We start from the raw sequence: 13423 nt of genomic DNA, 5'->3' as shown, positions 1-13423 counted from the left end.
TTCCCAATTTTACAGGAGCCCACAGTTGAGAGACTGAATTTTTAAAAGACACTTTGAATTCTAAAGGACACTTTGAATTTTTTCTCAGAGAATGAACTTTAAACATTTTTGAATTGGTAAAGTATATTTAATGTCTGCTTTATATTTTATTATTCTGAGATCTTGGGGATAAACCAAAAGAAGGAGGAGGAGAAGGAGGAGGAGGAGGAGGAGGAAAAGGAGAAGGAGGAGGAGGAGGAGGAGGAGGAGGAGGAGGAGGAGAAGGAGAAGAAGAAGAAGAAGAAGAAGAAGAAGAAGAAGAAGAAGAAGAAGAAGAAGAAGAAGAAGAAGAAGAAGAAGATGATTATATCTTAAAAATTGTTGTGTGGTGGTTGGGGATTTAGCTCAGTGGTAGAGCGCTTGCCTAGGAAGCGCAAGGCCCTGGGTTCGGTCCCCAGCTCCGAAAAAAAGAACCAAAAGAAAAAAAAGTGTTGTGTGTCAAGTTGGCAAGGGATCAGTTATGTTGGCTAATTTTATATCAGTTTGATACAGGTTAGAATCATCTTTGAGAAGGGAACCTCAATTGAGAAAATATCTTTATAAGATCCAACTGGCTCAATCGAAAGAAGGCCAAGGGAAATAAGGTGGCCCCAGTCTCCGCCATCATCAAGAAACAGGAGGCCAAAAAGGTGGTCAATCCTTTGTTTGAGAAAAGGCCCAAGAATTCCACCATTAGGCAGGACATTCAGCCCAAAAGAGATCTAACAAATCAAATGGCCTGGCTACATCAGGCTGCAGCAGCAAAGAGCCATCCTCTGTAAGCAGCTGAAAGTGCCTCCTGCCATTAACCAGTTCACCCAGGCCCTGGACAGGCAAACAGCTCCTCAGCTGCTTAAGCTTGCCCACAAGTACAGGCCAGAGACAAAGCAGGAGAAGAAGCGAAGGCTGCTGGCCTGTGCTGAGAAAAAAGCTTCTGGCAAAGGGGAAGTCCCAACTAAGAGACCGCCTGTCCTCCGAGCAGGGGTCAATACAGTCACCACCTTGGTGGAGAACAAGAAGGCTCAGCTGGTGGTGATTGCCCATGATGTAGACCCCACTGAGCTGGTGGTTTTCCTGCCTGCCATATGTCAAAAGATGGGGGTGCCCTACTGCATCATCAAGGGAAAGGCCAGGCTGGGGTGCTAGTCCACAGGAAGACATGCACCACCGTTGCCTTCACACAGGTTAACTCAGAAGACAAGGGTGCTCTGGCTAAGCTGGTGGAAGCTTTTAGGACCAATTATAATGACAGTTATGATGAGATCCGCTGCCACCAGAGAGGCAACGTTCTGGGTCCTAAGTCTGTGGCTTGCATTGCCAAGCTGGCAAAGGCAAAGGTTAAAGATCTTGCCACTAAACTGAGTTAAATGTTTAGTGTACTAAGTTTTCTGAACATAAATATAATTATAAAATTACCTTTAAAAAAATAAGACCCAACTATAGGACATTGTCTTAATTAGTGAATGATGGGAGAGGGACAAACCTGTTATGGGTGGTTCTGTCCCTGGGATTATGATCCTGGTTGCTGTAAGATAGCAGACCAAGCAATCCATGAGGAGCAAGCCAGTAAGCAGCACCTCTCCCAGGCTTCTGCATCAGCTCTTGCCTTCAGGTTCTTACCCTGTTTGAAGTTCTGTCCTGACTTCCTTGGTGATAAACAGTGATGTGGAAGTGTAAGCCAAGTAAACCCTTTCCTCCCCAAGTTGTTTTGGTCATGGAGTTTCATCATAGCAATAGTAATCATGACAAAAGACACCGCTTCTGAGTGTAGATGGCCCCAACTGACTTAAAGCAAACTCACTGGAGAGTGTGACTCAGAAGCCACATTAATTGGAGTGAACAGAGAAGTCATGACATTTCCATTTCCTTGACCTAGTTATTCCTTCCTTCAGGTATGTTTAATGTTACTCCTATACCTACATACTGGGAGTCCAGATGTGGTAAGCTGTGCCTCTTGCCTTCAAGGGCTTCCTAATTGTGTAACAGTGGACACAAGTAATCATCAACCTTTCTGTGTGACAGTAAAGCCAAGGGATGGGGCTTGGAGGCTTCTTTGTAATGTCAGTGAATTTATCTTTTGGCACCACTATAGATAGAATAGTATAGTATTGTATCTTTACCTCTACTGACTCTAAGTCCTGTGTTGAATGGGATGAGAACTGGCTAAGTGGCTGCCAAACAGCAGATCTGTTCCTTAAGGCCTGAATCCTGTTGGTTTATCCTTTTTTATTACCTATACATATATATCAGTATATATATGTGTATATATATGTTTTATTAGGCATAGATTATTTTCTCATGCAGTATAATCTGAATACTGTTTCCCCTCCCTCTACTTCTCCCAGTTCCTCCACACCTCTTCTCCCATACATATCCAATTACTTTTTGTCTTTGATTAGAAAAGAATAGGTTTTTTTAGAGGTGACAACAAAACTTGACAAAATAAAAAATAATGAAATCTCCCAAACAAATCTCATATTGAAGTTCAACAAGCCAAGCCGAAGAGAAGGCACAGCAGTCAGAGATCTACTTATCTACACATTCGAGAGTACCATAAAAGTACTAAACAGAAAGCTATCATATATATATATATATATATATATATATATATATATATATATATATATATATATATATGAGAGGACATGGTATAGACCCATGTAGGCCCTGTCATTACTGTTTCAGTCACTGTGATTTGTATGAGCTTTGCTATTGCTTTAGAGAACCTTGTTCACCTGCTGTTCTCCATCCTCTCTGTCTCCCAAACTCCTTCTGCAAAGCCTGATAATCCATCTTTAAGATGCCTTTCAAAACCACAGCAAGAATTGGATCTGGCCTAGAAAACTTGTCCCAATCATGGCTCTTGTCTACAGACATGTGCCAAGACCTGTGAGATCTACATATGTCTGTTTCCTTGGGTCTCTTAAGACAGAAACTGAAGAACCACTTAGAAGCCGTAGTCCCAGTCATAGATGTCTCCTATTGGATCTTCAGATAGACAGAGCTTCCTTTCAGTCCAGGGATCTACTACAGTGGGGCAAACTTACCAGGTCCTCCTCTGCTTCTTTCATGGTTTGAATGGTAAATTGTCTCCACAGTCTGATGTGTTTGAACTATCAGCCCCCAGCTGATGACACTATTTTGGAAGATTTTAGAACTTTTAGTACAGTGGTTCTCAACCTGTGGTTTACAATAACTTTGAAACCATCATGAAATACAGTTACATCATAATTCATAATAGTGGCATAATTTACAATTATAAAGTAGAAATGAAATAATTTTTATGGATGGGGGGTCACCACAAATGTAGACCTGTATTAAAAGATCTCAGCACTAGGAAGGTTAAAAGCCACTGACTTAGGAGGTGGAGGAAGTCATTAGTGGTGAGCCTTGATTTATAGTCCAGATTTATAGATTTTTATCCCATGTAGCCTTTATTTCCTGATCTGGGGTGATTTAAGAGATGGCACTGTAGGTTTTTGTCATTGTGGATAAAGCCCTGGCCTTCATGCCATCCCAGCAGTGAAGAACTGTATTACCTCAGACTGTGAGTCAAAATAAATCCTTTCTTAAGCTGATTCTTCTCAGATATATGGGTGCATCATTGAGAAAAATAAACTGCTATTCCTTCCCAGAGTCCAGTCACTTTCTTGTCTGCTCCTCCTTGTTCCTCTGGCCATACCTATGATTTTGAATCCAAAATTACAACTCTAAGAAAAGAATATTTGAAAAGGGCTCTGGGGAGGACTTAGTAGATAGGAACACTTACTGTATGAGCAAAAAGACCTCAGCCAAAAGCCAAGGACACAGGTAAAGAGCCCTAGCCATGCCTATCTGCCATCCTTGTGCTTTGTGGGTAGACGGCAGGATTGCATGGGTGCCAGCTGCCAGGATATCTGTGGGTTCAGTGAGACCCTGACTTGATGATCTACGGTAGAGCAATAGAACAGGACTCTTGATGTTCACTTCTGGCCTCAATATGTATGTGCATGTGCACACACATACACAAACGACATAGAGAGAGGACACTGCTGTATTAGTTGAACAATCCTGTGTTTTTTCCTAGCCCCCCACCCCATTTTGCAGTCATCGTACCATCAGAGTCTCACAAGGAAAACCTGTGAAAGAATCATCTCTCTCTTTCATTGTACGGACAGAAGATCATATACTTGGTGGCTTGTTCAAGATCATAGAGGCAATGAGGAGAGACCCCATTTTACTGATGTCCAGCTTCATAGCTGTTACAAATGCTATACCACTGCCTCAGGTTAGGATTTCTTCAGGACTGTCTGTTGAGTGATTGTTTAGAAGGTATTATAGTTGGTATAGGTATGGCCCCCATAGACTCATGTGTTTGAATGCTTGGCTCACAGAGAGCGACACTATTAGGAGGTGTGACCTTGATGGACTAGGTGTGGCCTTGTTGGAGGAAGTGTGTCATTGTGGAGGTGGTCTTTGAGATCTCCTATGCTCAAGCTGTGTCCACTGACACAGTCTTCTGTTGCCTGCAGATCCAGATGTAGAACTCTCAACTCCTCTAGCACCATGTCTGCCTGCACACTGCCATGCTCCCACCATGATAATGGACTGAACCTCTGAAATTGTAAACCAGCCCCAATGAAATGTTTTCCTTTATAAAAGTTGCCTTGGTCATGGTCTCTTCACAGCAACGATATTCTTACTCAGACAGAGAGCACTTATGAATGGAAAACAAAGTAAGTTTCAGGGATATCTTCTTGGGACACACTGGGAAAAAGACACAGTGTAGGCTTTGTAGTGTGTAAATTTTGAGACCTGTGAGATGTAAATTCTGTCATGAGTCTTGAGGTGCCATTTCCTTTTTTGCTTTTGAAGACCTGCCCTGCATGGGAGGTGGAGCGCTGAGGACATAGGCTGGGCCACCATACACTGGTGAGAGCAAGTCTGAACAGGCCTTTTTCTTCGGCCAGCTCCTGTGGACCAGGGAGGGAAACAAAACTGCTCAATGTTGTCTCAAACAAGTGGATGCTAGGCTAAACCCTGAAGTTACTTCCTAACCAGGCACTCACAACCCCGACAATGAGTAGTAGACACTGTCCTCCCCAACCCTGACTTTGAGCTTCTCTATTCTCCACTGTTTTCGGTTGTTCTTAGAACCTTGGGGCTTTCAGGCAGGTTTCCAAAGCTTGCCTGGAGACTGAGGATAACTACACAGAAGACTCTGAGCCCAGGACTTAACCCCAGAGGGAAAAGACGCATTGTTTTGATGGCATGGGAGCCAAGTCTCGCATCTTGTCTTTATCCAGAGCTGCGACTGACGTCAGAGCAGAGGGGTGCATGTGGGTGAGGCAGGGTGGCTACTGGGCAGATTTCAGCCAGTGGCTTCCAGGATGCTGACACAACAGAAGTGACCACTAGTTGGGTGTTCCCTTTCAGGAAACGATACACAGATTTCTCTCTGTTGTTAGCTCCCCAATTTCATTTGCACCAGGTTTCTTAGAATTGTGAGGATAGCCCCTGGGGTCCTGAGTCAGAGAGGAGGCCAGGCGAAGTTCTTTTTTATATTAATTTTGGTTACTGACAATTTTATATGCATGTACAATGCATTCTTGTTTACCATCCCCCAATTTCTCTTATTTATCCTCCACCCCTGCCTACTCCCTTCTTCCTCACAAATCTCTCCCATATTCATTATGTATTTTTTGTTTTGTTTTGTGTCCCACAGAGTTTAACTAGGGCCATCTGTGTGACCCTGGGTTTGGTTCTTTCCAGTAGAGCCTCACATGCCTCACTAGGTGCACCACCAGTTTCAGTGATTCTCCTCTCCCAGATTCTGCCAATTCCCAGTTACCTGCCAATGGATCAGCAATAATCAGTGGGGCCCTGTGAGCCTTCCTTCTGGAGGGAGGTTCTCAGTGGCTACTCATCATGGAAGGGAAAGAAGATGGGTTCATGGAGGAAGGAAGGGGATTCTGTTTTGTAAGGGGATTCCACAGAAGCCTGCCAGAACTAAAGAGGAGGAAAAGCTCATTTTCTGTGATAGAATTTTGAATAGTTTCCAAAAAATAAATAATGACCATTGCCTATAATCTTGGAGGGTGAGAGGAGGATGGTTCTATGACAGTGACTCTATATCTTGGTTTATCACAGAAGCGGGAGTACGGTGCCAGGAGCCCATCTATTCTCAAGCTTCTGGAAGCTTCTGGAAGCTTCTAAGTGATGTCCCATAGCTTCTGACATTAGCTACTTGTTTTGCTGACATAATAGTTAACCCCCAGCCCCACATAAACAATGCTTTGTGTTAAGGTCCCCTCGGACAGGGTCCTGACTCCTTCAGCACCTTGGCAAACACAGGCCATTCATGGATGATGGAAGACATTCTCCTGGTAGACAGTCCTCTTCTTTAGGGAAAAATAGCTCTCTTGATTTCCAGGAAATTCATCTTACCTTGAAAAGAAGCAGCACATGTTCATCTTCCTTTAGGTGGTATTTAGTCACAGTCCCCTTTTTATTAGCATAAACTTGTAATTTTGTTGACCCTTATTCCAAGCCTTTCTGAAGTTCTGATGGACAGGCAGGGTGTTAGCAGGGCCTTCTCCACAAGAGACTCCTTGTGTGTGTGGTGGAAGCAAAAGCAGATAGATCTTTGTGAGCTTTGTCTACATAGCGAGGTCATATCTCAGACACCAGAAAAGCAAAACAAGAGACCCCATGGTTTCTGCTCTGATTCCCAGTTTCTTATCATTACTGCTCTGGTAAAGGACTCCTGGGTGCTGGGGGTTGGTCCCTCTGGGCATTGCCTGTCTAGGCTTCCAGTTTCTCAGTTTCTCAAGTCTGTTCCAGGTTTGCCTTCCAGTTCCTTCAAATAGATTTAAACAATTTACCTCATGCAGCTGCCTTGGACGGAGGGCTGCTCTGGAATAAATGAAGGTTTTACTGCTGAAAATGAACATTTAGAAATATTAATTCAGGAAACAACAATGCTGTTTAAGAAATGGGTAGACCAGGGGTTGGGGATTTAGCTCAGTGGTAGAGCGCTTGCCTAGCAAGCACAAGGCCCTGGGTTCGGTCCTCAGCTTTGAAAAAAAAAAAGAAAAAAAGAAACGGGTAGACCTAGACACCCATGAGGAGTGAGCTGGAACAGGCAAAAACAACCTCATTAAATGCACATGGATTCTCTCTCTCTCTCTCTCTCTCTCTCTCTCTCTCTCTCTCTCTCTCTCTCTCTCTCTCTGTCTCTCTCTCCATCCATCCAGAAGGAGATGATGTCAGATCCCTGGGAGCTAGAGTTAGGTGGCTGGGAGCTGCAAGATGTGGGTGCTGGGAATCAAACTTGGGTCCTTTGCAAGAGCAACAAATGCTCTTGACTGTAGATAGACCGATGTCTCCATCCCCTAAACCCCATCTCTGAGCATACACAGCTGGAGATGGAAGGAAACATTCTTGGAACAGATACCTGGTAGCAGGGGCTTCTTAACCTTTGAGAAGGTGGGTGTGTGTGTGTGTGTGTGTGTGTGTGTGTGTGTGTGTGTGTGTGTGTGTATGGAAAATCATATTAGAGTATTAAAATGTTCAGATATTTAACATTCTATAAGTAGACACAATCTCGGTGGTTATATTACTTCACATGTGGTTGTCTATCACATTGGTATTAAAAATTTTAATGGAGTTTTCAGCTATCTCTCTGTAGTGTGTGACACAGAAGAAACTCCAGCACATGCCAGTTTAGGAGCTTGGTCTGCATACCTGTCAACTAGCATCGCTTCCAGCCTGCAATTCCGAAATTGAAGTGGGCAAGATCAGGAGCTTGTGGGCATCTCCTCATCTAGTTCTGAATGGAGACTGAGTAGCAACTAGGATGAGCTATTGGCTCTGGTTCTTGTCACCAGTCAAGCTGGGAAGCTTCTGATTTGGGGATGAAATAGTCAGAACCCCACTTCAGTAGCTGTATGACTTAGAATCTCACTTCTTGCAGTTTAACTTGAGGAATGGTTGAGACAACAATGGAAAGAACATTCACAGAGACGATTCTGTTTTTGTTTTTTTAATTAGTGGGATTTTTATTTAATACAGAAAACAATATATGGAGATGGTGGTCAAAATACAAAGTAAACAGTAATTTTATATTTATTTATTTTTTAAAATTAGTTTGTTTACATCAAACGCTGCCTTCCCTCCTGGTTCCCCCTCACACAGACCTTTCCCCTTTCCTCTTTCCCCTTCCCTTTTCCTCTGAGAAGGTGCTCCCCCACCCCTCCACCCTTGCACATCAAGCCTCTGCTAGGTTAGACACATCCTCTCTCACTGAAGCCACACAAGGCAGCCCTGTTGGCAATTGGATACCATAGTTAAGCTACAGCTTTAGGGAGAGCCTCAGCTCCAGTGGTTGGGGGGCCCACGTGAAGACTGAGCTGCATGTCTGGTACATGTGAGCCTGGGGTCTCGTTCAAGCCCTTGCATGTTCTCTGCTTGGTGACTCAGTGTCCGAGAGCTCCCAGAATGCCAGGTGAGTTGACTCTGTTGGTCCTCCTGTGGTGTTCGCATCCCCTTCAGAGCCTTCAATCCTTCCCCCAACTCTTCCATAAGAGCCTCCAACCTCTGTCCAATGTTTGGCTGTGGGTCTCTGCATCTGTTTCAGTCAGCTTCTGGGTAGAGGCTCTCAGAGGATAGTTATGCTAAGCTCCTGTCTGCAAGCATAACAGGGTAGCACTAATAATGTCAGGGGTTGGTATTGCCCTTGGATAGGTTTCAAGTTGGGCTGGTTATTGGCTGGCCATTCCTCAGTCTCTGCTCCTTCTTTGTCCCTGCATTTCTTTTAGACGGGACAAAATTTGGGTTTAAAGTTTTGCGGGTGGGTTGGTGTCCTTATCCCTCCACTGGGGATCCTGTCCGGCTACAGTAGACAGCTTCTTCAGGTTCCCACTGTTAGGCATCTCAGCTAAGGTTACCCACATTGACTCCTGGGAGCCTCCCTTTCTCAGGTCACAGAGCTGATTCTTAATAGACATCATTTGGTCTCCTTCCCAATCAGTCTCTTACTGAGTCTGCTCCTGTGTCCCACAGCCTGTTGTTTGCAAATGACCTTTATTATCCTGGATTGTCTGTAAGAACTTCAGTAAGTAGGTCTATCATCTTGTCTCCAGGATTGCCCTAGATGCGCCTTGCCCTTGTGTGCACATTTACTCAAGCTGGAAGCCAAAGGCCATTCTTGTATCCCTCCCACCACTCTTGAATTCACATTTTAGCCAATCACAAGTTTGCATAAATATGACTCCTGGAATCTAAATAAGTCTTGAGCTGTCTGCTTCACCCATGGTACCAACACCCAGTCCCTTGCTTCTCCCTCTTCTGTCCTGATTGCTGTATCAACCAATCGACTCCCAAGGAATCCTCTCTGATGCTCCTAAATTAATTAAGAACTAGGAGCAAAACTCAGTGACCATGTTAATCAGTTTCTGGCACTGTCACACACACTGAGACAGACAGACAGACACATGCATTCACACATACTTGCTTACATGTCCCACTTGTGTTTATAGAGCCAGGTGTGGTGGTATATACCTCTCATCTCAGCACTAGGGGCTTTAAGGGTGCAGAAACAGGAGGATGGCTATTGAAAGTTAGTGCGACCTACATAGTGAGTTCCAGGTTAGCCAGGGTTAGATAGTGAGACCCTGTGTCTAAGGAGGGAAAAAATGCAGTTCTCATAGCCAGTAGTGCTTCTGGCAGTGTATTTTCTATTCAATTTTTATTTTATGGAGAAAACAAGAAGCAAAGCTGGTCATAACTTGAGAGCAGGCAGTGACCTGCAGTTTGGATACTGTTAGAAATTCCCATTCTTAGTCCTCCCAGCAATCATTGGATCCTTATGTTTCTGAATTTCTTGGAAGTCCCCATGGGCTCCTCCTGTTCATGAATTATTCCAGGAAATACCTTCGCTTCACACAGCATAAGCCTTTGGTGTCATGAGGCTCTCACATCTCTCACTATTGGGCTGTAGAAACTGTTAACGAGGCATTTCGTAAAGTGTTTTCTTGGGGGTTTTGTAACAGGAGAATTTGCTTTTATTTATCTTATTTACCAGAAGAAATTGTGTTATGCTGATCACTTCCATATGTATTTGTAAAGCTTTTTGGCTGGTTTAAAATTTTATTCTTTAAGTTACAGGGCCATTGTATTCAAATGAAAGGAACAATCGTAACAGCAATAATTAGGGGTGCAACAAGTTCTGGCTTCCATGCAAATGAGCATAATTGTGAAAGGGCTGAGCGTCTGTAAATGAATTTTGAAACTTTGGTGGACAAACTTAGAAGATAAATATTCTAAAAGCTAAAGCAGATGCAGTCTGTATATGTAAATGAGATCAATTAATTTTAGCAGGCGAATGAGAAAAAAATCAATGATTTTCAAAATCCAGTAATTTGGCTAACCATTAGTTTCATTAGTCTTTCTGTTCTAAACTTAATTATTCAAATATAGAAGCAGATTGAAGTGTAATTTATGGAGAACTCATCCTTAAGTTAATTACACGCAAGCCTTCCCTGACAAATGGAGGAGCTGGCGATGAAGTTATAAACGCTCAGTGCAGAGCGTAGAATCCTTTGGTCATGGCTTGTTTGGGTTCAAGTTGGGTGACAGTGTGGAGCAAGAGTCTCCTAGCTTGGACTTAACAGAATTAACAGAATGGTTACTATAGAGTCTCTCTCTCTCTCTCTCTCTCTCTCTCTCTCTCTCTCTCTCTCTCTCCCCCTCCCTCCCTCTCCTCCCTTCCTCTCTCTCCCTCTCACTTCTCCCTCTCTCTCCTCTCTCTCTCCTCTCTTTCTCTCCCTCTATCCCCTTTCTCTTTCCCTCTCTCTTCCTTGCCCCTCTCTCCTCACTCCTCTCTTTGTCTCTTTATATCTGTCTCTCTGTATGTATTCAAATGTGTGCATGTTAGTGTGTGAGTGCAGCTCAAGTATGTGTGTCATGTGTGCCAGTTAGAAGATAGCCTGAAATGTTTGTTCTTATTGTCTTCCTTGTTTGAGATGGGGTCTCCCTGCCGCAGTGTGTACCATGTTAAGAGGCCCATGAGTTTCCAAGACTTCTGGTTCTTCTTCCCATGCACCCATAGAAGAACTGAGATTATTACAGGCTTGAAAGCTTTCAAATATGGCTCTGCATGGGTTCTGGGGATTAAGACTCATCCTCATGCTTGCACAGTAAGTACTTTACCCAAGGAAATAGCTCAGCCTATTTTATTTTATTTTATTTTATTTTATTTTATTTTATTTTATTTTATTTTATTTTATTACAAGATCTTCCATTGACCTGGACTTACCAAGTAGGCTAGCTTGTCTGGTCCCAGGGTTCTGCCCACCTCTGCCTTCCTAAGCACTGAGATTACAAGTGAGGACCACCACACCTAAATTTTTGTCTGGGTTTTCCAAGAATGAGCTCTGGTCCTCACACTTATACAGCCACCTGAGTGGCTAACCACCTAAATCACCTACCTCCATTGGCTTTCATGGTTTCTAATTGGAGTTCTTAAGGAACTTTCTTCACTTCCAAAGAGTTTCTGTATCTATTCAGTTAGGGAATTACATGTAAACTGTGCAGCAATTATGAGGATGTGTCAAGATGGTGCGCACAGGATGCTAGCCAAGTACCTGTCACACAGAGAAGATTTTACCTACACACTGCCCCACCCTGCTTCCCCCTCCCTTACCTCTCTGGCTGCCTAGCACAGGGCTTCGGCTGAGGAAAGGTATTTCTGGAATTGCTTAAGGGGGCAGGCATGGTCTGGCTGATATTTTCCCTTTAGCTGGCAGTAATTTAATCTGATGGTGGCCTGTGGATTGCTTGCAGTATCGGTTCCATCAAAAACCAAAACTGGGTTTTTGAGGCTAAATCAGTGGGATTGCAGAAAAGGCCACAGCATGGGATGGAGCAGGGAAGACCTGGGCAGCCTAGTTTGGAGTTATTTCCTCACTGCAGTTATCCGTGATTGATTTCCCTGACACCAGGCATTTCCTTCTCTTGCTAAATGACTTCACAATGGCATTAATGATAATAACACCCATGGAGTCCATACTCTCTCTGATTTAGAGCAGATTACTGTGGACATTGTCTAGAGGAGATGCAGAGGTTTGGAGAGCTTTTGCTTGGTTTTGCTTTTCATTTTTTGAGACACAGTCTAAACCCGTATCCCAGACTGCCCTTGAATTTACAGCAATCTTCCTGCCCCATCCTCTTAACTGCTGGGATTACATGTGTGAGACACCGTTCTTGGCTTTAGAGAGGTTTAGTGGACTGCCTTGGGCCAGAAATCTCAAAAGATGTGTGGTTGAAGTTCATGTGTGCTACTGTGCAGGACTTGAGGTTTCCTCCTCTGAATCAAGGCTTTGGTAGCTCCTGACTGCCACTCCGTACCCCAGGTGACCTTGGGCAAAGGCGTGCCTTTTTCAGGGTGTCTCCTTTGGAACTTTAGGAAAGTGAATTGATTTGGCATCTGGAATTTCTTCTTTTGGAGCCTGGAAGACTGGTCAGCAAATAAAAGGTCACAAAACTGCAGAGAACAGAATCATTTGACCCAAAGGAGGGAGAAGCACTCCCTCCCCTTCTCCAAACATGATGAACCCAGGGTAGCCGGGAACAAATTGGAAAAATGGAAGCAGATTGGAGGAGGGTTTACACTAACTGATAGGAAGCAAACGCTGCCTGGTTTGTCAGGAGAATGCGTCAGCAGTGGTTTTTCATGGGATGGAATGCTATACTTTGGCAAAATGAGCTAACCAAATCCTGGAGAATCAGTGACAGTAGATCTTAAGCAAACGTGTTGCTGACTGATGAAAGCAGCGTGTCTCGGGTAGTCCAGAGTGTGCTGTGTAGCTGAGGATGACCTCCAATTCCCGACCCTCCTTCCTCCACCTCCTGGGTGCTAAGATTAAAATCATGCATCACCATACATGGTTTATGCAGCATCAGGGAAGGGATGTAGGAGCCCATCCTTTAACAATGAAACTGCATTCCCAGTGCCATAGCAAGTTTCGGAATACTCTAAACAATCAAGACTTTTTATATAAAGTCATCAAATTATTGAAGCTTTAAACATGAGCTAAATACTAATAACTTGTAATGAAAACAAGCTGCTGATAAACTCAAAATTTAGTATCACATTTCTCTTGGGACGAGGGAAGAGGCACCTGAGAGACTTGATAGAAATTGAAATAATCTAGCTATTGACATGGGCCCAGCTGGGGTCAATGATTTATAATTCTAGTTACTTCACACACGGTTTTCATATACCTTTTTTCATATGGTAGTTTTTCATAGTAAATGACAACTGGGTTTTAGAAAGTCTTACTAACATGAGTGTCACCTTACCTAGCATCCTACGTGGAAATTAAAAACAAGCTTGTGTAGAAAGAACAGAATGAACACACACACA

This window comes from Rattus norvegicus, chromosome 6 (genome assembly GCF_036323735.1).
Source record: "Rattus norvegicus strain BN/NHsdMcwi chromosome 6, GRCr8, whole genome shotgun sequence".
Taxonomy (NCBI): domain Eukaryota; kingdom Metazoa; phylum Chordata; class Mammalia; order Rodentia; family Muridae; genus Rattus; species Rattus norvegicus.
This window is presented reverse-complemented; position numbering follows the sequence as displayed.